The sequence below is a fragment of the Amblyomma mixtum genome, chromosome 8 (assembly GCF_055824585.1).
Source record: "Amblyomma mixtum isolate Tamu chromosome 8, ASM5582458v1, whole genome shotgun sequence".
Classification (NCBI taxonomy): domain Eukaryota; kingdom Metazoa; phylum Arthropoda; class Arachnida; order Ixodida; family Ixodidae; genus Amblyomma; species Amblyomma mixtum.
The window spans coordinates 104,374,455-104,399,565 of record NC_143019.1 but is presented as its reverse complement, the minus strand read 5'-3'; the positions used below and the strand labels follow the sequence as shown (position 1 = coordinate 104,399,565).

Genomic DNA, 25,111 nt, shown 5'->3' with positions numbered 1-25,111 from the left:
GTGGGCAAAGTGGGTGAGGGAAAAAAACACGGGTTAATGACATTCTAATCGAAATGAAGAGGAAGAAGTGGGCTTGGGCAGGGCATGCAATGCGAAGGCAAGATAACCACTGGTCCTTAAAGGTAACGGAGTGGACCAAGAGAAGGAGAGCTTAGAAGGGGCGGCAGAAAGTTAAGTGGGCGGATGAGACTAAAAAGTTTGTGGGGATACGGTGGTCACAACTGGCAAAGAACACAGTTAATCGGACAGTCATGGGAGAGGCCTTTGCTCTGCAGTGGGCGTTCTGCCGATGATAAGGACGATCACGTTTAATACACTTTTTTCCCGCCGCAAGTCTAGGGAACGAAGGACGAAGTGCCCACTGTGCACGTGATTCCCCGTGCTCACTCGGCTACGCACCAGCAGGAGAGAATGAATTATCAGGGCTCGGCAACTAAGCAGGCCGGGTGGCAGTTAGGGCAGGAATTCTCGCATTGTGTTATGGCTGACAGGTCAAAGTGCTCCAAAAAGGGATCGTTATGAAGGAACTCTAATTGCGTATTAAAGTTCGCCTATATCGACTCATTCAATGACAATGAACAGCTGTTTTGCCTCGAAGGAACGTGAAACCAGTCAGAGGAAGCTATATAATCGAGTTTTACTGAGAACAAAAATTAGATGGAGTAGACCTCACCGTTCTTTTAAATTCAAGTCGTTAAAAATTGCTCTAGTACACAGGAGTTGAACTCATTCATTATTGATATTTTCAGCAAAACATTTATCGCCTTAAGCCCTCCTCCCCCCCCCCTCCCTACACACACACACGCAAAAAAAAAAAACACTGCGTACCCCACATCTGTCCTAAAAAAATACTGGTCAACCTGCTGAACTTTAGCAATTCTTTCTCAGTCAGTTCACGTCATTTGATTCTTATTCAGAAATAGGTCTGGAAAATATTGATTTAGACCAATTCTGCTTTGAACCTCGTGCTATCTCACACGAGCATATAAGCGCGAGAAAGGCCATTACCGTGCTTTAAGAAAAACGTACCGGCCACCATATTTCCCAAGAGGCTATACAGTGGAGTTGTTGCGGTTCTTTTGGTATCGTAGGCTCCAGACGAATAACATCGACAGTTTCTTTCAGTGTGATAAGGCGAGGAGTTGCTCGTGACGTAAATCTGGTCATACTTCAGGGGTCTGAAGGCAATCAGGTGTGTTCTGTATGCTCGAAGTGAGCTTGCGTAGCCGAAAACAAATGATCAAAATTGACCGTCTTACCTGAGTGAAAGGAGACACAGGTTGTGTTATAAAAAGAAAAAATTGGCAAAAAAGAAACGTAGCTCATACAGGTTCGACGTTAGTAGTCAATTGACGTCCGCCTTTAATGCAGGTGTAACAGACACGCTCTAGGATAAGCCAGAAATTCATAGTACCGGATTCTGCAGGAGTGTCGGACTTTTAGCCTTTGAAGCCCAAAGTGAGAACTTAGGATTCTGAGTGCATTATTGTAAGTTTAATCTTGTCGCAAAACTGTTATCTAATGCCATAGACCTTACGTGCAAAAAATCATAAAAACGCCAATCTTACTGACCGCCGAACGAATAGAGGGGCAGTGGCCACATCTAAGTAGGGTCTCGAATCATGAATGCGGTGTGGAAATACAATCGGGTTGTTTGCCAGCTCAGCATCGTCATCGCCCAAACCAAACCATCTTCCTTAAAGGGGCTTTGAAAGGAGCACATTGCAGGCGATTATGGCAAAAAAAAACGAAGCTTGAGTAGATGCAACTTTTATCCGCACGTAACACAATTTACTTTAGGAACACAAAGTGGAACGCAAAGGGATAGAATTTTTGTCGGTAGGAAGTTCTTCCTGCAAATTTTAATTTCACGTTTGCCCAATGAAAACAGCATACGCTAAATAAGAGAGCAAAGTGCACAAAAGTTTGGACACAATGCAGCGCACCTGTATGTTACATGTTGGAACATACATAGCTTTCGCAGAGAGCAATAAAAGTACCTAAAATGAAGGCTTCCTAGCAGAATGTTATGTGACTTCGCCTTGCTCTGGCCATGCAAGTACTTGCACACGCGAATGTAACTCAAATAAATATCTTCAGTTGCACATGCACGGATTGTTTATTTCATTTATTTATTTACGAATACTGCCGTCTCAACTGTCAGACATTGCAGGGGAGCATGGTAATAAAAAAAGAGTAGGACTACACAAACACACGTAATTAACAATGAAACAAGGCTAAATAAGAAAGAAAGAAGAGGTAATTTAACTTGCCATGTTATTACGCAGTGGATCAACCAATGCACTAGCTTGGAGCACTCGCACGGATCCATACAACTATTCCGCAGCTTAATTGTGGAAGGAAAAAAAACCGAATGTCTGAAACAATTCACGTGTGGTATATACAGGCAGTGGCAAATTCGATCACATATATCTTACGATGAGTATTATGACACTCCAAGATTATGCTAGTTTGGCGCATGTTTATAGCATGTGTATGGTGGCGTGGAAGTTGCGGAAATAGAATGAGGAAATTGATATGCTGTTCGCCAGGAACAAGGGATTGCACAGTTTTCTACATTTTATGCGGCTTTATGAAGAAAGTCCGAGGCCGATGCATTGCTCCCAGAAATTGCAATCGGTCCATGCCCGCTGAAGCTACTAAAGAATTTAGTGTAAATAAAAGAAGAATATGTCACGTCGGCTGCAGTTCGCAAAAGGGATTCCTTACGATGTGTTATCAGCAGTTCAGTGCACTGTGCCAAATGCTTTTCACAGTTGATTCGCCAAAGCTTGCTGACGTGGCACGGAAATGTGTTTAAACTTTTGCTTTAAATGAAAATGTTTTGACGAATATTCAGCTGGAAGGTCTGTTGCAAGTCGAGTTCTTGACCTGCCTGTGCACGTTCTGCATTATGAATGGCACTAGCGACGTTGCTTCTTTCCTACCTCCGCACACCACATCTTTCGAGTCATTAATTCATTCACTCACGGTGGTTTTAAGGCGGCCTCCCTGAGGAAGAGAGTCACCATGTTTTTTTCCGTTTTTTTATTTCCTTCTCCTTGATTCGCAGATACCAGGTGTGACCATACCCTCTCACAGGGATGCAGTTGGTTCACAAGACTCACACGCCTCATGGTCAAGGCAAAATGCACAACAGAGACACACGTTTAATGACAATTGTCTGAGTGGCTTGACTTGTCATGGGATGAAGCCCATGACAGGAAAGGAGTTGAATGTTGTGAAGTCATGGGTGATCACCAGGTTCAGTTATAAACCTGCACTTATTGTTGCGTTACAAATTCCAAAGGAGTGAGGTATCAGGGCAAGGTTCCGCCACTGTGCTTGCTAGCTTGAAACGGCGTCAAGGAAAGTCCAGATACATGGGTCTACGACCGGTTAGTGAAAAGTATGATTTTGATGGCTGTCTTTGTTTTGAGGTCTTTACTTATGGAATTGATAAATATTAATCTCGCGCATCCTCTCTGCAGACAACAGTAATGTCTTCATCTGAAGTTCACGAAGGTCAAGTCCAGGCGATATCCTTCTTGTTCTTGCGTCCCAAGAGTTTACCGCCTTCACCAGTGCCACTTCCACATTCGATAGCGCTGCTTACGTTTTCCCGCACACCGCATCGCAAACACAGCAGGTCTCGGAATGCCCTCCGGAAGTCATGATGGAAAGTTACGTATATTACGGGGTTTAGCGCCGAGTTGGCATAGCCAAGCCACAACGCGAAGCTGTGAGCCCACGGCGGAAGAGGCTTGCCTCCTAGCGGCCTAACTAGTGCGATTGCAAAAAAGGGGAGCCAGCACACTGTGAAGGCTGTGAGGATGATTCCGAGTGTTATGGAAGCCTTCCGCTCCCTAACGGCAGCTCTGAGGCTCCTTGTGCGAGGCCCCGGCCGCGCCCTGTGCTCGGCCTCGACGACCTTCTTGGCAGCCTTGTGAATCCTCCAATACATGGCGAGCATTACCAGCAAGGGTATGTAGAACGCTCCTAGCGTTGCGTACAATTGGTACGCTAGAAGCTGACTGACGAGGCACGTGGGCATCTCTGGAGTCCCGTGCTCGTTCCCCAGGACCAACAAGGGCGGAACGCTGATCAGCGCTGCCAAGATCCACACTGCACCGATGCAGGCCCACGCTCTTCGCGCCGTGCGTCGAACGCCGTAGGTCAGGGGACGAGTGATGGCGAGGTACCGGTCCACGGAGATCATGCACAGGTTCAAGATGGAGGCGGTGCAAGAGGCCACGTCCACGGACACCCAAGCGTCGCAGGCCGCTCGGCCCAGGTACCAGCGGTGACCGGTTAGTTCGAGGTGCATGGCGGGCGGCATGACCAACATAGCCACGCATAGGTCCGAGACGGCCAGTGAGACCAGGAGATGATTGGAGGGGTGCCGCAGGCGGCGAACGAGGCATACAGAGAGGCAGACAAGAGCGTTGCCCACTGCCGTGGCGCCGATCAGCGCTCCGAGGCAAAGGGCCAGCGCCAGCGCAGTCAGATTGAAAAAGGACGCGGCGCACAGCCGCCACGAATGCTGCTAATGCTGCTTGTGGTCATGTTCCATCGGGACTCGCGCATCCTGCGCAGAAAGCAAAAAAAAAACAAACAAGCAAAGTAAGTAATGCGCTTTGCTCGCCATTTCCTTAAGTAGGGTAACTGAACGCCAGAGTCAAAAGTTAATCAGAAGAGAAAGGTTTAATGTCGCTTAGAATCAAGTGGAGTCTTTTTTGCCTGCTCCGGATTAAAGGTCGTCTTCGGTATTTAACCTGTTCCGCTGACTGATATAAAAGCCGTAAAATATTCGCCTGACATTTCTGTAAATATATGAACGTTTTATGAACCTTTCTATCACACCATAGTCTAGTCTTGTTAAATATCAGAACATTCTATTTCTGTGTCCATCTGTACCCTCTTTCCTGCGATACAATTTTTTTTATTAGGTATGTACATTTCCGATATGAAGGGAGCTCTGCGTATACTAAACTTGTTTCAACTTTATTACCAACCGGTGATATTTCCCGCAGCCATGGCTTAGTCTTTTACATTATTTTAGTTTCTATACAAGCCCTTCAGGGAATGAAGACCTGCCCGAAAGAACGGCAGTGCTGAGGATTTTGGAAAACGTTGGCGACATAAATAAATGGAGTAATTCCATTCTAAGCTGTTAGAAAACTCGAAGAGGATATTTGCAGAAACCAGTGGAGTTAAAGGGCACGCAACACGATTGGAAATAGCAGCTCAGTCTAGCCGATAAAGTATTTCTGCAAGCTTCGACAAATTTCTAAATGCGACCAAGTGTTGCAGAGATTTTCCTCCTTTTTCGTAATCAAAAATTAATAATTTGCATTCAAATCTATTTTCTTTATGAAGAAGAACGCAACCCTGAACAGAGTGACAGGAAGCTATTTTACTGCTTTGCAGAGCACTTTTACATGGCGCATATCAACGATGCGCATCGATATTGCAAATTTTTATGAAAGACACAATGATGTTCTAATGTTCATAGGGAACAGCACTCTCTGGGGCTATAAAATCTGCCAAAGCCATCCCTCGGATTTGTTACATGCAGCTTACCTTGATTTACCAGATTTACTCATATAAATCTAAAAGTTCTGCTTCTCTTTATATATTTTGTGTAAATTCTGGGGAGACTGTTCTGTGCGGGGAGAATGACCTTATTCCATATGTTTTCTTACGTGAAACGCACTGTTATGAAAAGGTGGCCATCACTCCTGGCTCGCTCTTTTACAACAATATGTCAGTGGATATTGATGTAATGCCAAGAAGCACATATTTAATGAAAGATATAGACAATTTTGGCGATATACAATGAGAGGAATAGGCCAGTTAATGCTTCCACTCTTGTTTGTCTCGTACATGTCTCTTGTGTACGAGACAGAATCTGCTCGGTTTTTCAGGAGAATTGAAACTGCGAAGAAAAAGGCGGGGGGTGAGGGGTGGAGGAGCTTTTTCGAGAATGGGCAGATGCTTGGTATTTTACGGTAGGCACGGCGGGCGCCGGCGAGCAGAAAAAGGACTGCAACACGATGGTTTATGGACACAATTTTTGTTCTGTTATCCGCGGCCCCTTTAATTTCCAGGATTTGCAAAAAAATCGCTACTTATTGAAAACACGCTTTATTTATGAAAACATTTTTTAAAGACTCCGTTAAACCGCATCAAGACACGATCGCGCTAGTAGAAAAGCGCAAGGTGGTCCCCACCCGTTTTGGGAGTGCATAACAAGCTACCAAAAAGAAACTACTTCTACTAAGCATTATGAATATTTCCGGGTTAGCACACCGCATCAGGATTGGCAGCTTCACCTGTAAATGGGTTAATGTACGCCGTAGGCTTCATCGCACAAGAAAGAGAGAGAGAGATAAGCTTTCAAATTGTATTGGGCATCGGCTACTCCACTTGTACAATTTGTCGCTCAAATATGAGAGATGGATCCGGCTTGCACAATTAAGCTGCCACCAGAAGTTCTAGGGCCCAGCACCAAAAGTTCATAGTTTTTGTAGTCACATAAGGAGCCCGTAGCGGCTTGATGCCTTGCGTCATCACTGATGCGAGCATACGAATGTTTACCCCACCCATAACGTGGGCTTCGCTTAAGAAGGGCGATTTAGGCACCTGCCTAGGGCTGAACCATGAAATTTGACTTTAAGATTTTCTAGTTTTCTCTGCGTCCTTAATTGTTGCAGATGAACTCTTGTCAGCGCACCGGCGTACCAGGACAGCCGCTGATGAGTGATCGATAAATCAATCATGAGCTACTGTTCTTTACAGTAGCGGGCCGACAGTGTATTTCGTCGTCATTCCAGCCGCTCGCAGCCTATTTGCAAGGAGAACTATGAGACTTGGCAAGAAAAGTAATTTAGCGCATCAATTGAAAATGCCGGCCCATAAAGCAGCGATACTAAATGCAAGAAGGCCAACAAAGCCAGCTGCAGGTTGCTTGGTGGCGGGTGTAGTTTCTATAATAGCGCTGGATTTTAGCGAGGGTAAATCTGGTATCAGATTCAAACGAATGAAAACACTGCAATAACAGAAAGAGCACAAATGAGGATGAATTACATACACGAAGTATTTTTGGCCGTTAATAGTATTCCGTCAGAAGAAGAAAGTTTGCATTTCCATACATACAAAAATGCAGGAAATGTTACAACCCGATTTCTTCTTTTTGTCGCAGTTGATCCAGCATTACGTCTTTCAGGTGCCCTTTATTGTAAGAGGATTCTGGTGTGGGCTAGTTGGTTCATGCTTAATAAACAGATTCACAACAGCGCTACGGAACGAGGGCAGAAGGAACACGAAAAACACAGGACGGGCCCTTTATTGCTTCGATCGAAAGCATATATTTTATCTTATGTAGCCCATGTAGGCCCCAAGAAATAGAATTCTTTACTTTTCGAACCGCAAGCAAAAATGGTTAGTATTGCATGAAGAAATGAAGTTTCTTAGAAAATGTGAAAATAGCGTGAACGTATAATATGAAAACACCTTTACAGAATCAACATTCCAGGGAGATGGAATTGTTCATGGTTTCGAAAGAACACACGATGCAAGAAATCCAGATCAAAAATCCATAGTAGTACTGGCGGAAAAATTTGTGAGCATGAAAATGGAGCAGGATTTGCCAACGAGCTCATCGTTTTGTGAAACACCTATTACTGATTTCATTTGGCAGAAAAAAGCGACCTGTTTGCAAGCAGTAGGATCCTGAATCCGCCTGAATCAAAGAAATCTTTGCCTGCTAGAGCAGACTACAAGAAAATGTTCCGAGTGCACAGTTAATATTATTGTGTAAAAGGTGCTTTTAAGGGTAGGAGTCCAGCATCGTCAAATCTTCGCCTAAATGTTCAAGCATTGGCATCAACTAAGTTTTCCTACGTATTTTAATACGTTCGATGTAATACTGAACAACTGTTCAATCTTCGTGCATCCCAGAATGACGACAAACTAGTTGCGTAAGGAGGGGAATGTGGTTTGTATATAGGAAAAAGTTTCAACAGTGAGCGATTTTCTAATACCCATTTTTACCTATATTTTAACAGAGTAAGACGTTCGCCGCATGTGGTCTTTCGTTTTCATTATAGTTTGAGGGAACTTCTGCTCGAACTACTTTTGCCGTATGTGAAAGTGCACGCACCAACGTGCACATGTTCTGGTAGGGTTGTGATAAGGCTGAAAAGATTCACTCAGTCTTTGTCCAGCGTGAGACCTAGATAGAATACAAGGCGGTCCGCTTGCCTTTCTGGAATGTTTTCTACGAGTATACTTTCATAGCCTTTTGCCTCACACACCATACAAATCTCGTAGTACGGCGCTATGTTTCACTCTCCCTTAATCGCACTTGCAAATTAGTGTCATTACACAGATAGCCAATCCCAGATACCTTGGAGCTCCTCCCCGACCACATTAAAGTGCAGATCGATAGACCTCATTTACACCCAAGTGCCTGAATTGTTGAGTTACTGCTCGCTTCCTTTTGTTCGCCTTTGTACCCTGGGTCGAAATATTTCGAGCTCGAAGGTTAAAGTACCAAAAGCCGTGAAGAAATTGCGCTCCAGACATCGTGCCTTAAGTCGTTTTCTTTTTAATTAGGCGCTCTTCGTCACGGACACTCAGGCCCATTAATAATATGTCTTATTTCTCTGCGCGCCATGCTCCTTCTATCCTGTGGTGAGTAAAGGTATTTGGTAGTTGACAACTTTTCTACGATTAGTACGGGAGAAAGAAAAACAGCAGAGCACATCTGTTTGTCTAGCGCCGAAGTCGGATCGAAGAAGTTGTTTTGAAATCAAAAGTTTGCAGGTCTCACGCATGACTGTTTTGTGGCAGTTAATAACGTGGATGAAAAAAAAGAACACTTCAACTGGTTACAAAAATGTTGATGGTCAACCGCAATTACTTAGTTACAGACATTGCTTGGTTATAGGAATGACCTTGTTAATGACCTCGATCGCAGCCGTCGCATGAGGATTGGCTTGCCAATTGCTGAGCAGGTGGAGGACGATATCGACGGCGTCTAGCATTCTTCTGATTAGTGCTCGATCCGAAGCCATCCAAAATGTGCGCTGAGGATGAAATCTATGACGCGCCCCTGTTTTTAACCCTGCCCGTATTGGTTTCAGCGCCGGCTTTTCTTGTGCACATTTTAGTCCAAGGCAGCCTTAAAGAGGCGCAGTACTGTTCCGCATGCCAGCGAATCTTGGTAGATCATCCGAATGTACGAGCCTCGTGAAAGTTTACCCGGATTGTGCTCCAGCCTGCAGAAGCTTTGGTGCCCAAAAAGCGGGTCTTCGAGGTACAATGTTGAGGACCCCGAGATACTATTCGAAATGTTTACGCCGTCTTCTTGACGCTGAAGTTGATAAGACCAGCAGGAAAAGGGGGCACGGCGAAAAATCGGCCCTTAAAACTTCCAATCCCTCAACATTTTTTATTAGCTTTTCCGCATGACCCACAAAACTCGTTGCCTTCACTTAGACGGCTTCGCCACAGCGCTGCAGTGTGGTACGGTGGAGAAAAAAATGCCAGACCGAAAGCTGTCAGTTGATTCATCACGAACTTCATTTGGTCAACAGAAATCGTCGTGAGCTTTCGGAGTCCTCCTCTATCATTCGTCTTGGGCTTAGAAAACCGGATGATCGTCGATGCAGACAAACACAATAGACACACTGATAACTAGATGCGCTACGTGGACTATCATGCCCAACATTTTGTGGACAAAAATTTTGAAAATTGAGAAACTGTAAAATATTGGTATAGAAATACTGAAGGAAATGATCCATTTTTCCGATAAGTACAAGCATCTTTTCTTTTATAGTGTTTCAATCGCACGCATCTAACAGTTAAGCCAGCCATAGAAAAGCAATGGGGAAATGATAGAAAAACTTTAACAGCAAAAAGTGAAAGCTTGCCGACAGGATAACTGCAGATATATTGATTGTTATAGTGAAAACTTACAATATATGAAAAAACTGCGCTCATACTTTTTTTCTGTTCACAAATGCTTTTCTGTGTTGCTGTTCGCCATGTGCACAGTAATTTTAACTTTCTGCGTTCAATGGCCGCTGTAGTGCTGCGCGGTGTAACAAATCTATATGTCCTGTGCCATGTGGCCTGCGTGGTTAAGTCGGTGTCCAATGCATTTATTTCTCGGAAGATTTTATTTCATGAAAACGAGATATAAAATACGGGATCTTCTTAGAGAGTTTCCACGGGGATTAGCGGTTACCTTATTAAACCCACAGCTGTTAATGCAACAACATTCGACTTATATAATCCGGTTTCGCGCCCGTTAGTCATAAAAGTCGCTGATTGCTTGAGAGGGCGAAGATGCCACAACCTTGTGACGACATCACAGCCTGCCAACCATGTCAAGTGGTAAGTGAACTAATTCAAATGCATAAACAAAATTGCCACCTGCCCACTGTGTCTCTACGTCATGCGATTTCGCGTCCTACGTTAGTCACAAATATCGCTGATTGGTCACGATCACGACTACGTCATCAAGACGGTCGTCACGTCACCAGGAAAGAGCGAGGCAAGCACACTGGAAGCGATTGGGTGGTATCGGCCCTCTACTTGGATGGAGGGACAGAAGGTCGTACAGGACGAACTGTACGAAGATATACTGAGGGCAAGGTTACATGTGTGCCCATAAAGATACGATGACAGTGAACACTTTGAACATGTGGTGAATGAACTGACACAGACGTAGAAACTTGTAATAGCAACATTGCTTATATTGCTATCGCATTCCATTCCTAAAGTTACGTAAGTGCCAATAATTTTTTATTTTGTTATGAAATGTTTCGTTATTGTGATGATTGGCTGTAATTACGTGTTAGATATTAATTTTGAATACGATTTTTTTTACTCTTTTTCGCGGTGGTGCTACCTGATGGCGTCTACAAATCCTCTACTATTTATGCGCGGCAGAAATACAGTGATTTGTACGACAGCCACGCAGCCCTAGAAAACAAAATTGATCTTAGAAATGGCTTTCGAACGCGTATCTTTTAGTTGGCCGTACAGTCCTCAAAACAGACTGAAAAATGTCATATATAAGCTTGAAACTGGAGAAATCTTGGGCTCACAGAAACAGCCATCCTTAATCGCTTGACGGCATGGTTTAGCATCAAAGATGGGCACCATATGCTTCCCACTATGCAGGGGCTGAACGTCTTGTAGCTCAGAAATAGGCATTCGACTTTCATTCAGCTCTGCGAAAGTAAGATTGGAGCCATTTTGTGAGCAAGCATGCAAAAATTCATGGCTTAGGCACTTATTGTACGCACTCGTGTGGGGTTGGACATTGAGATATAGACTTATCGGGGAAATTACAGCTCACACCGAGAAGCTATATTGTCTAAAAGAGTTGAGAAAAAGCGGAGAGAGGCTTCCTGAGCCTCAGCTCTTGAAACACTGGTTATTCAGTTTGCCTGCGAGAAGCTAAACGGCACATCAAATTATGGGATTCAGAGTCCGTTTGGTCCGGAGGCTTCAGCGCTTTTCTACGCTGCGGAAGAAGTGCATTTCTTTTCTTGCCCTATGAACGAAACTTCGCTGTTGAGTTTGCGCGTTTGGTTAAAACACGGGGTTTTGTTTCTACCAGGTCTGGTTCTTGCTTGAAACTCTATCCCAAGGAGAGTTATGAGGAGGATCAGTATGCTAGGAGAAGTGAACCAGTGGACTGTTTTATTCGGAGTGCTTCCCTGTATAGTGAATTGGCGCGACGAGAGTGCTTTTCTACGTTATGGCTGCATTTCACCGCCTCGGCGACCTCATATTTATCAGGCCTCGCAGGGTCATCCGCGTAGTTTCGCCTTAAGACATTTCGCCGGCTAGTGGGTTATGGAGCATGTTTAAGCTAACAGCGCAATCTGAGATACGCACCGTTGAACGAAGAAAGAGACGAACACATTTCCGCGTTCGTCTCCTATTTGTGCATCTGCATCTTCATGTATCTCAAACTGCTCTGTTCGCTTCACGATGTGTACGTTGGCATAGTGCAGAAAAAGGTAATCACATTGATGAATATCTGCGCCATAAGTCTATGAAACATCACTACCGAAATGACGCGCTCAGGAAACTGCTACAAATATGTGCTACACAGGTCAATATTGATGAAACCAACGGCTCACTCAGGTCTGGTCATCAAGATGGAAGAAAAGAAAACGGAGAGCTGTACCTTACCAGAACATCGCGTCGTGAACCACCTGTATTGATGCGGATAGGAATGGTGTGACGTCACCATATTTAGTACGTTTGGGATTTGGTATAGTTTGGACTTGCGCCTGGGGCGAATAATCGCTCGCCGAGATACCCTTCAGGCAACAGCACCACGACTTATGTAAAGTGTGGGAGTATTGGATGTCACTGCAGATATGAGTTGAAGAATAACTAAGACTTTTGACGCTTGCATGCGCATTGTTAATTCTTTATACTGCTTGAACAATGTCGCCGCACAGGCGTTTTATTAGTACTTTTATTATTATCAATACTGTTTTCGTATGGTTTGTGGCGCTGCATGGGACGCTTTCTTCAGTAATTTTTCGCTTTGCATATCCGCAGAAACAAGCCGCAAGCAAGCTATAAAAGCTTCTTGCCACGTGTGATGCATTCAGGCTCGCGTGTTTTTACCTCGAGGTGCAATAAATGATTTATACTGCACTTCAAGCCCAACTATCTTCACCACAGGGATACGTGTTCCTTGCAGAAATCGCATTATCTTCTGACACTTTCCAGAACCCCATCAACGAAGCGAACTAGGACATGGCTCAGCTGGAGGTACTTGATTCACCGTCTTTTTTCAGAAATGAGCATCGGTAGAGGTGCTGATGGAGAGAAATGCAGGTGTACGGACATTACGACTGGAGCTTGGGACTTCTGCCACGCTTAAGGATGAGGACGTTATCAGGAGGTAAAATGCGCCTGCATTTCAGCAGCAATCTCGCCGAGTACTTGCGAAAAATCACGGGTCTCATCTAATGCGGAAAGAGGGTTTTAGCAGCCAGGCTGGCGGGAAAACAGCCATGTAAGTGCTCTAGTGGCATCCTCAAGTTACGCCGCTGTCCGAGAAATAGCAGTGGTGAGCAGGATACGGCGATCAGAGTAGACGCGGTGAGAGGTTCTTCGAGAGCACACCTCAAATAGAAATATCAGGACGGCCCTGGCTACCATTCAACGTGCAGTTTTCGTAATCGTCTGCCCTGTTTTCATAATTTTTGCGCCTGAACATGCTATCAGAATGAAATGAAGGATGTCAAACATCTCAGAGTTCACAAATGACCACGTTTTGACGAATCTTGGCAGCAGAACCCATTGGGTCACAGAAATCTATTACCATCATATAATAAATGAGGAAAATACTTGACTAAAGGGTGACAGTTCGCGTGCTAATTTTTCCTTCTTCCATATAGAAAGAAGTTGATTATTTTTTGAAATAATTTTTTTTCAGCCAATAAAAGGAAGAAGGTTTAGAAGCTTACTATTATTCCTATCATGTAAGGCTCCGCATCTCGAGGCATCCATGGAAGTGGGCAAGGGAGGCCTCCGTAATCAGAATGCTAGATGCCTGGAGGACACACGTTTCTTGATTGTCTAGATCTTTGTCACTAATATCATCTGTTGCGAGTATTCCAGCCTGATATCAGAAGATACAACGGTACAGGTACAACAAGTCCTCACCTCTCTCAAAGAATAATTTCTCCTGGTGATGCTACCGTTTTTCTCGTCTTCCTGGCTGCACCAAGCACCATTGCATGTTGAAAAAAAAATTGACTGTGGCTTAAGTACTGCTCAAACTTATTAGAGAGCGAAAGCTCTGATTTGATCTCATCTGAAACAAACATATCAACTCAATTATTACGGCAATTATTCTGTTTAATTAGTGTTTATTAGTTTGCTCCCTCTTTCCATAGATGGATTACATGTGGACATTTTTACGTTTAGTAATTATTGTGCTCATTACTATACTATGATGTCATAATGGCTAGCCGCTGTAAAGAGTACAAACCTATATGCTATCAGTCTAGCGATCCAGCGGAGCTATGCCGGGGCGAAGCGAGGAGCTCGGCGAAGCGACCACCTGTTTCTAGACGCAGATCCGGTTGCTAGTGACGCCGTTGCTAACCACCGGCAACACGCAGCGAAAGCTTGGTGCAGACCAGCGTAGTAGAGCTTCCTAAAAAGCAGTGACTGGCTCTGTTCAAACCGCTGCATAACAATGCACAGAGCCTGAAACCGAATTTCTCGTTGTTGCTGGAAATTAAAGGTCATTTGGTGATCTGTACTACCCCTTTCAAGATAGTTGTTTTCAGCTGAAATATCCATGCTGTCTGGCACCTCACCCCTAACGCATCATGTTGCGGGTAGACGGAAAACTCAAATATGAAGTAGTGGCACGTAGAGTTCGCGCTCGTCCTGTTTTCTTCGGTTTGCCTTTTCTGCACTGATTTTGCCTCTTAGAGTAAGCGAACATCATTTGTCGCCATAGACTGAAGAGAGATTTCCACGAATATTTCACAGCTACGACTCCATAAGAAACTCTTCAACGCTACCGGCATTCCTCTCAGCTGAAACCTTATCGAGGTCGCGTTGGGCTTGCCGTAGGTGCTGTGAAATAAAAGATGGGAAAAAGAAGAAAATGAAACGTCGTCGTGCATTTCGCACTTCCATTTCCAAAGTGCACGCAGGGCTCAAAAGAAGGGCAATCGAAGAACGTCAATAGGAGGAGCGAGTAGCGTGATTCAAAGAAAGAAGACCACTCGGAGCAGTTGATCGACCGCAAAAAGCTGCCAGCCACTCCGAGGGAAGATCTCTCGTTTCACCTTCGTTCGAAACGGGCCCCATACTTGACAGCAGCGAAGCTCTGTCTGCGGTACTCTCTTTAGAGCTCGGTTCAAGCACACACACCAGTGACACTGCTCGCGTCTTCACTTCTTCGAAGGTGATAGGAGGCACTGTTTGCTGTAATCAAACTCTCGTCGTACGGTATAATGCGGTACCAGGTTCTTTTTATTTGCGCATTCAAGATGAGAGCTCTTCCTTTCGACGTCTAGGTGGGAAAAGAAAAATACATTGGCGATAATAACGCGAATTGATGCGGAGGACGACTGCGCAGAAAAAAAAAAGGATGGAGTAGGTACGTTTTTCACAGAATTTAGCCCGTTGCTTCTTCGCAGAAAATATTAAGAAATATTAACTCACCCCTGCATAAACGACAACTTGTGAGGAAAGTAATCGTTTATCCACTCATTATTTTGTGTTTGCGAGGGCGGACTGTCCTGCGTGCGAGCACTGTACACGCGACGAAAAAAAAAGTACATCTAATTTCGCACTATTCCGGCTTCGACACCTAACGAGTGTCCCCAGAGTTATCACTGTGGAGAACAGATTCTCGTCTCTTTGCTGAGGGAAGATTCTGGGAAGGTCGCTTCAACTTTCATGAACGCACAAGGGCACCAAAGCACTATCCGCGTAGATTAAAACCGAGGACTTGAAACGCCGGGTATAACGCGCTGCGGCCGTGTTTTCACTGCCCACAAAAGAGCCGTGACCAAGGGCAGCACCGGCAGGTTTTTGAACAGCTTTGTTCGTTTTTTTATGAATACCTGTTTTCCTTTGGTCGTGTTCTCTGTAGGAAAACGTGTATTATCATGCCTATCCTACCGGATTCTTCTTTCCTCTTGGGCTGCTTTGATAAGGTGTCATTATTTATTTTTTTACTGACATCGCATGTTTCCCAGAGACTAGATTCTGAAAACTGAAAGTTAACTCTCTTACGGGGAATTGAGTGGAACCAGTTGATAAGCTTCCTGCTTTGCGCCATCAATTAAAAGAGCTTCCTCGAAAGTCAATGCTGCAGGCGTTTTAGTGCGAAACTGCTATTCCGATGAGTAAATCCCGAGCAATATCTTGCGATGTTTGTGGATTTTTCCCAAGTGAATTAAGAAAAAAAAAAGAAGTCAGATATAATTCTGCGACTGGAATTTCAACTCACGGAGGAGCGGAAAAAATCAGCTTTGCTGGTCACTGCGCGAGAGCACTTGGCTCTCGCAGTAGCCGAACAAGCTTCCTGTTGAACTGCGCCACACTTTAGCGCTGTGCATTGCACATCGTCTTTTTTATCAGCTAATAATATTATCGAACTAATATTCGGGCTTTGACCTATTTGGCGGCACTGACAGAGAGATGGGCGCTGCAGGCCTTCACGTGGACAACGCTGTGCCGGAAACGCTGCACTAGAGAAATACGTGTTGGCCTCGACAACACTATTGCAGAAACGCGGCACTGGAGCATAGTCCACCGGCGTACATTGCGCAAATTGGCATTAAAGATTAAAAAGTTTCAGACACTCATATCTCGCTCTCTGGATTAGTGGACACCTAAATCCCGCTTTCAGGTACGAAGCGATTGTGCCCAACTGAAGAAAAACATTTAGTTCGCACAATATTTCGCGCTTAGCAATGCCAAACCGCACACATTTTTTTTCTAGACATTTGCACTTTGTTGGGCTTGTGGAGAGCCAGATGATGCGCTTTTTTATGTAATGCTCCTGCAAACGGCAATAAAGAACTGATGTTACTCAACGTTTCAATTATTTGAGCACATAGTCTACACGCATTGCGTACAACATGTAAAAATCTCACTGAGCATTTGATAATGCAGATGTACTTTTCCGGTAAGCGGATATATCATGAACGGACATTGTGTCACTTGGATGGGCACTTGTGCAAGGCGATATTTTTTTATTGCGATATGCAGTTTCTACTCTCGGGACCGTAATATATACGTTATAGAGAATTCCTTTAGAAGTGACGGAATTTCAGTACTCTTTGCCGGCAGCTGACCGATGGTGCAAAATCGTGAAATCAACATGATTTGGGTTTAAAAAACATTGGCACTGCCAGACACTCGGAGCCACCAAAGTATTTTTGTCGATGGAAAATAATCTCATGCTTCCATATTGTCTGTAATCATGTTCAGCCGCAGTCTTTTCGAACTCATGTCACTACGCGTAATCATTGAGAAGCATTTCGGGTCCCACAGCTCTACAGCCAGCGAAGGAAAATGAGAGAAATTGGAAAACGGCCCCGCGCCCCTCATGCCGTATAATGTTGCTTCTACAGCGGCAACGCAAGCGAATACTGGTCGAAGATTTCTTCACAGTTGGTTGATCACTGCGTTATAAGTATTACACTATTAGCAACCAGCTGGTGTCTTAATATAAAGACGTATATAGAAATCCAGTACAGGCGAAAAAAAAAAACATATTTCTAGCCCGGTGATCTATAAATGCCAGATAAAATATTCATGACCTCCGGGCCACAAGACATGCTTCCTGGGCCACATGCGACTCGTAGGCCACGCGTTTGAGACCCCTTTCCTGTAGTGTATGCGTGAACAAGATCCTGGATTAAGCAACACATGTCCTTCAACAATCATCAGCTGTTCATATTTTGAACGAATGACGACTGTCATATTTCTAGTAGTCAACAATGACACTGCTGAGACTGCTTTCTTTCTTTTTCCTGTACCTGTGTTTATCTGGCCCGCGTTTCTCCCATAATAAGATTTATTCTGATATATGTGCGCTACACTAGTTCTCCACTCTGAGAAAAGAGGCCGCGGACGAGGGAATTTGAATGACCGCAAAATGTTGTCATAATATTTTGTAGAATTTTTTTTCCGAAGCGGTGCGCCCAATGTCACATGGTTGATTTTCAGGGCGATATACAGCGTCTCAGGCTGTATTCCTGGCTGGCCCCAGCTCAGAATGGCCAATTATTGCTTGCAATAAAAACCTTAACAAGATGTGCACACTTTAAAAAGAAGCCACATTGCGCTGAAGAAGATGACGAAGATTTCAGTGATATAAACTGCGCATCAATGGATATACAGAAGGAGGTCCCAGAACACGATATCTGTACGGGAACCTCCTATCGTTAGTTATACGAATTCAAATACAACTAAGAAAACAACAGCAGTTCACAGTGGAAGGACAGAAAAGTATGAAAAAATATTAAAACAAGACCACTAACTAACGTTTTAAACTATCAGCGAAAAAATTCAGGCGACGTCATAAAATGAGAATGTAGTTTACCCTTAAAGATACCCAAAGATGGTGATCGTCTAATGTCACCAGGAAACTGGTTTCTGCCTTACAATACAGAAAAGGGACTGGATTGTCTGCCATAATTAGTACGCGCTATTGGGAGCAACCAGTTGTTACTCGTTGCAAATCTTGTGGAATTGTTAAGGAGCTCGTGTAAAAGATACTGATTTGAAAACATTTTTGACAGCTTCAAGAAGAACGGCCAAAAGATTGAATTTCACCATGGATCGATTTGGCAATATGCGATGGTCATAAAGAAGTTTAAGCGCATTGCTACAGTGCGGCATAAATGTTATGATACGAATGGCTTGATTTTGTCAATGTTTTAAAGGAACAAGACGAGTTTCGTGAGTGTTTCTCTTTGAAGGTATACAATAGGTAATGTGGCTGTGAATTAGTAGAAATGTTCTTTACAGAAATTTATCGCACCACCCTACCACCTAAAGTGAACACAGTGTAAGTTGTCTTGGAGGTATTTATACGCAGTCAGTTACGATTACATGGGAGAAGAACGTTAATAATATGAGTGCTATGTTTCGTAGCTGAGGAATTTAATGACCTATCATTGATTAGTATGGTGGTATAGTCTGCGTAAAGAAAGGCTTTCGAGTAATTGATGCAGTCGAGCAAGTCATTAATGTAACCAAATAAAAGCGGTCCAACTTCTTGAGGGATGCCTGTGTCTATGCTTAAAAAATCGGAAAGCGCGCTAAAGATGCAAACCGCTGATTTCTTTCAGATAAGAAGTTTCTAGTAAGGGTTAAGTTAGCATATAAATTAGAACGAATATATGAGCAAAATGTTTTGGTTAAATCACGAAATATTCTACCAGCAAAGCTTTCCTTATTATTAGCGGTCCTAATGTTGTCACTTAGACGCTATAGAGAAAGATAAGTAGAAAACAGCCTAGAAATACAAAATGATCTGGCGATAAAATTCTACAATGTGAAAAGTACTCAGTAAGATATGATTCAAAACACTTCTCAGATACCTTGCCAAATAATGCTAGTATATTATAGGACGATGGATATGGGTTTGATTTTAACCACCTATGAATTTTATTCGCACATTATTTGGGAGCCAACAATCAATTCGTAAGGCCACAAAGTCATGAAAAAGTTGCGTTGTGATCTAAGTGATCAAAGTTTTGCAATAGTTTTTTAGGCCCTTTGCATATCAGAACAGCGGTTACTAGTTAAGACAGCCGAGTACCAGTTATTCAGCTGGTAAACTGCTTAGCCACGAGCTTTGCCTTTTTGTAAAGGGCGCCGCGATATGCCGACTAGTCAGTTTTTGGCGAGTCTCTGCGCATGTCGATCGAGAGGCTCAAGAAAAATGGCTGAACCAGAACTGCCAACAAGAATCCTGTGTAGCCATGCAGTTTGTGGCCCTCATGATACCGGCCCTTCCACTCCTGCTGTCTTCTAGGTCGGTGAGCCCGCATATCAACTCCTGTCATCGAGAAATGAAGAGCTCGTCCCAATTACTGAGCAAAGGCTCAGGACATGATGCACCGAAGCTGCTAATTACTGGTCGGCTTAGGGTCCACTTTTGCAATAGGCACAATTTCAAAATACTTACACTGCATTCTGGACGCCCGCGTAAAGAGACTTCAAAGCAGCGAGAACACGAGAGGACACGCACGCCTCAATATAGCCTATAAACGCATGCTTGCAAAGGGAACGGCTCTGGTCGGCTTGTTAAAGAGGCTCAAAGGACAATTGGAAAGCTCAAAGCTGGCGGGTCCGGAGGAGCACGAAAGTGTTTCCGCTCATAGCTTTTTTTTTTTTGTAAGTTGAAGGGAAACCGAATGCAACCGAGGCGGGAACTTTAGAGGCAACTATGGGTCAATCGTCTCTGTTTCCCTCTGTGGCCCACCGCATCTTCGGTTTTGTAGACTGGCTGAAGGGCGCTGCATATCCACAACATCATGGGTGCGTCATGCGTCATTTGATTAGTCAGAAGTGGTTGACAAAATTGGAGTTCTGTGCAGAGTTCTGTTACTGAAGTATGGCTAATGCAGGTTCTTTTAGGAGCGCATTTGTGAATATGTCAAAAGTGCGATTTGATGCAAAAGTAAAACTCCACTCAAAAAGTCGATCGAAGCAATGAATTTTGTTTGCAGGAGCATTGAGAAAGCGCGAGGTCATTGAACTAACTACTGCGAAATCGTAAATAAGGATTCTAGTAATAAAATGAAATATAGTTGAGTGTGTTAGCCTTCAACGAAAAAGAAATGCAGTGTCCAGTGGTTCTCGTGTGTCCTAGATATATTTAGATCGTGAACTGGCAAAAAAAGTCTTACTGCCTTTTGGATTCCAAATAACCTGATGACTAGTGCATATTTATTTGGTCCCTCCAACTCGCGCACTACTTCGCATCGTGCACAAAGAAAATGAAACTTCACCATGTGCTGCAGAGTATTCCGGAGCCAGTAGCATTCCCTCGTAATAATCAAATGATATTTCTAGTCGGGAGTTTGCGTTCATGCCCTCTTTCGCATCTTGATAAAAAAGGGCTGTGAGCTTGCCTTTCAATAAATAAAAACCCCGTGCACTCTGTTTTAATGTTGTCTTTTTCTTTTGTGAACAATCTGACATGCATCGAGAAAAAACACAAGGATTGGTTTGGTTTAGTTTATTGGGGTTTAATGTCCCAAAGCGACTGAGGCTATGAGAGACGCCGTAGTGAAGGGCTCCTGAAATTGCGACCACCTGGGGTTCTTTAACAGTGCACTGACATCGCACAACACACGGGCCTCTAGAATTTCGCCTTCAAGAAATTCAGCCGCCGCGGCCGGGATCGAACCCGCGTCTTTCGGGCCAACAGCCGAGCGCCGTAACCACTCAGCCACTGCGGCGGGGCAAAAAAACACAAGGAATGGAGTTTGGATGAAAAAAAGAAGCATGATTTTCAGCCACGCCATTGCTTTAGAAGAACCCGTTGAATCTATAGACCAGAGCACTAAATAAATTTGAACGCCGTCATTTTAAAAGCGTTGTGACGCCATCTGTTAAAAGTGTACTTCCAGGCTACCATGCCAGGCGACAGGCCAAACGGCGCACACAGAAGCAGTGGCTAAAAGGCACTATGTAAACGTTGCACGGTGCCGTAATTGTAGGCATGATTTGCAGTGAGCGAGTTTATTATCCTGCGACTTTCAGCGAGGCCGTTGTGTCCGCTGGTGATGTGTTTTGCAGGCCCCTTGTTCACCACAGGGGTAAATGCCTCCGATGAATGCAACAACTTCGCATGCGATATTATGAAACCTTGTGTTAAAAGTAAGCTAAAGGCGTCCATCTTACCCTGAGTAGTTTTAGGACGATAAACCCTATAAAACCAAATCAGACGATGAGGCAGGGTTCAATAACGCAGCGAGCATTGCTTTGAACTGTGCGCGATATGCGGGATACGTCCGATAAGTTTTGTCACGCGACTACGTCAAACCTTAGTTCCGGGGCTGGCTCTTTGTTGCGAGCTGCGAATTAGGAGCGTGCTTAGCCGCGATATTAGGAGATCCAGTGTAAGCGATAATTGGAGAAATCCTGACGAACCGTTACCCATACAGCACATGGGCAGTCGGTTCGAACGACTAAAATGGGCTCATGGATCAAATTCATGGGATTCTATCGTTCATACAGCAAGCCAACGCGCTATTACAGCGCGACCACATAAATCGATGCTGCTAACGTGTAAACACAGAAATTGTAGCATCGCGCTGCACGGCCACCGGCGCGGAGCCCGCAACCTCCGCAGGGAGGAAAGCGGCAGAGCGACTCGCTGCAAGACAACAAGCTTCCAACTGCACGAAGGAGACGTTTATTAACCCCGTCCCGAATGCTATGAGCATTCCAGCATGTTCCCATATCGCGGTCATTGAATGCTAAACGCATTGTGATGGCCACGCAGTTAGGTCGACCGTTTGAAACACAGTACTTACTCGTGCTTTTGTACTTGCCTCATAGTTCGTTCAATGCACCGCTGCAATCCATATTTAATACAGGTTGGCTTTATTAACGCCCGAAGGGAAACAATGCAGGCTGAACACTCGGCAGCGGCAGAGCTCTTGACCAAGGCTGCGCACATTGCGTACAGCGCTCCGCAACCCGGCTGCTTCTTTTCCGCTGGCTGTTACTGAATTCGTAAAATACGCAGTGGTGCCGAGATGACTTCTTGTACTTGCAGGAAGAGGACAGGGACAAATTCAAGGACCCTGAGAGGTTACAAAGCTCGCTTGTTGCACCTGGCACGAAGGCACTTCGCAGCGATTTGTCAGCCCGGCGGAAGATGTCGCCAGCTGCCTGGGTTGGAGAGTACGAGCGAGCCGATCCCGGTGCGAGAGTATCGTATTCTGGTAAACAAACACAAAAAATTGGCTGGGGCTTAACTCAGTTATGTATGGATGTGCGTAGCGAGAGGTGCGGTTAATCTGATTTTTTAGCTTGGTTATCTCTACGGTTACATCTTTATCGTTTAACTTGGTACGTCTTAGTGTTTAGGTTTCCTGGTTTCCTACCGTGAAGTTATGGTTATATTAAAGACTATACATTTTTAAAGTGTTGCGCATTTATTTTCAAAGTCTTGATCTTGCTGTTTATCAATTGCCACAAAGACGGCCTGATGGTCGGTGAAGTAGCAAGCAGCCGTCTCAATGGCTCTGACACAGTACTTTGAGGCCATGGTTTGTTCTTTTTGTTTGTTTGTTCTTGGTCATGTTTTTGTTTGCTTGCTGGTTCTTCCTCCGTCTCCCCGGCTCGCTGCCTCCGCTTGGTTTCGCTCCGACCCCGAAGCCTGGCTTCTTTCAGTCTGTCCGACTCACTTTCCATATCTGCCGACAAATCGCACCGAGCCGCCCCTTCTGTAATACGATGAATCACCGGCTCCTCCTCTGTTGTTGCTACGCAGTTTCACCGGCTCCTCCTCTGACGTCATGCCAGAAGGCGCGGCGAGGGGTGCTGCCAGCTGCGGGGGTTGCTAGGCAACGGCTCAGCACGCGGTGGGGCCACCGGCCACAGTGAAAGGGCAATAATATGGCCAGTGTAACTCTCGCTACAAAAGCTAGAGACAGTCTGATGGTGATTAGCAGTGTCTGCCTCCCGCAACGCTTGCATGATCGTGATCACTGGGCACATCATGTACAGTGTAGTACAGCATCCGTATATATCTTAAGTTAAGTAAGCTACACTCAATTATTATCCGGCGTTTATCTATTTTTCCGTGCGTGTGTTGGTCGGTCTAGCGCTATCTTACTTCAAGGACGCATGCCATCTTCCAAGCCTTGCAATTCTGCTCTGGGTCTTTACATCGCTCAAGGCTGCCGGCGCTTGTGAAACGGACGGGACAGCTTGCGGACTGCAGTGAAGGAAGTGCATCATTGAACTGCATAATCTAGCTCGTGATGGAATGCAACAACCTCGTCAGCTAGATGACCGCCTTTCTGGGCTGAGCAGCGTTTAAAGTCCTGTAGTCAACGTCCTTTGGGCGCATTTTGATTCAAAGACAATGGAAGCGTGCTTTTGCGTTCAAATTGTTAAGCACGTGGTTCAACTACAGGCGGTCGGAAATAAGTTTTTGCCATACACGCACTCTTGCATTATTCATAGACCAGAGGTTCTCAAACTTTTTTGCTTGGAGGAACCCCAAACGCCTTCAATAAGTTCCAGGGAACCCCCCCCCCCCCCCCCCCCCCTGCTTTCACTTGCCAGCAATGTTGTCGAGTGCATTTTTGCAAAGAGAGAGTTGCACAGATTAATACAAATGTTTTTTGCACAGATTAATACAAATACTAATGTGATGGGTGGTACTGCTTCCCTTTTAAGAGCAAGTCAAAGCGTGGCTCAGTAGCACTCAGAGCCAGTCTCATATCAGCTGCCGGGTCAGGGCCGGTGAGGGTTCTCGCGGAACACGAGAAGACAGCCCGCGGAACCCCTGTATTCCGCGGAACCCAGTTTGAGAACCCCTGTCATAGACAATGTATCCCTTGTTGACATGAATTTAAACTCATAATTTTTGCGTAGAATGCGTAGTTTTAGCTATGCATTTCTTAAAGTACCTCTCTGCCGTGACGTGCATAAGGAATAGTGCTTTGCTTCTTTGTTTCCTGGATTAACCCTTGAATTTTATATTTTCAGAAACAAATTGTAAATTGCGAGCTGTAGGGATTAGCTTCCCGAAGCGATACATAGGTTAAGAGAGACGCCGTAGTTGTGGGATCTGTTCTTATTTATACCATCTCGGGCTGTTTACAGTGCGTGGACATAGCACACAAAACGGGTGTTTGTTTAATACGCCTCAATCGTAATACAGTAATACATCCGGCGCGGTGAGGATCGAGCCCATGGCCTAGAGGTCAGTTGCCGAACGCCAAATCCACTCAGAAAACCCGGTTAAAAAATAGAGTACGTGGATTCGTAATGCATAAACGATGTATATTTCTTTTTGTATTCAGTACAGCGCACGAAACAGACAAACATTATGATAGCGGTAACCACGCAAGAATTTACCCCGTATGTGGCACATTCTTCTACAGATGATACGTCCGAGGAAGGCTGGAGCAGAAAATGAACACGAAGTCATATGTAATACGAAAAGACTACCAATCGATTCTCGCGTTGCGTAACAGTACGCAGACGCAGGGAAAGATAACGCGGCTTCGTTTGGTAAGATGGAGATTATATGAATAAACTAACGAGACTAAGGCAGCCACGACAGGAGCCATAGACGGCTAATTACACACCGATGCCAGAGGCTTTGGCGTAGAGTGGAGGCCAACTGCGTTACTGTATTAATTTATGTCTAGATTTTCACAAGCGAAGGGTTCTCTTCGCCGTCCTCGCATCGGCGTCTTTAACAACGCAACTTGCACAGCCCATTTTGCCATGTTGCGTCAAAGCACCGAAAATCAAAGGGATCATTCCCGCAAGAAACCGCAACAAACTTCATTGAAACATTTCATTGTCAGAACTCCGG

The 25,111-nt window shown here is 44.7% G+C and overlaps 1 pseudogene across 1 annotated transcript in view; it reads right to left on the bottom strand.

Moving 5' to 3' along the window:
* Positions 1 to 3,094: 3,094 nt before the first annotated feature.
* The window catches only part of LOC149333755 (5-hydroxytryptamine receptor 1 pseudogene), a 47,214-nt pseudogene continuing 25,197 nt past the window's right edge, over positions 3,095 to 25,111 (bottom strand). Inside the window, exon 2 of the transcript XR_016284970.1 lies at positions 3,095 to 4,588. The product of XR_016284970.1 is annotated as a 5-hydroxytryptamine receptor 1 pseudogene (transcript). The remainder of the gene's footprint in view (positions 4,589 to 25,111) is intronic.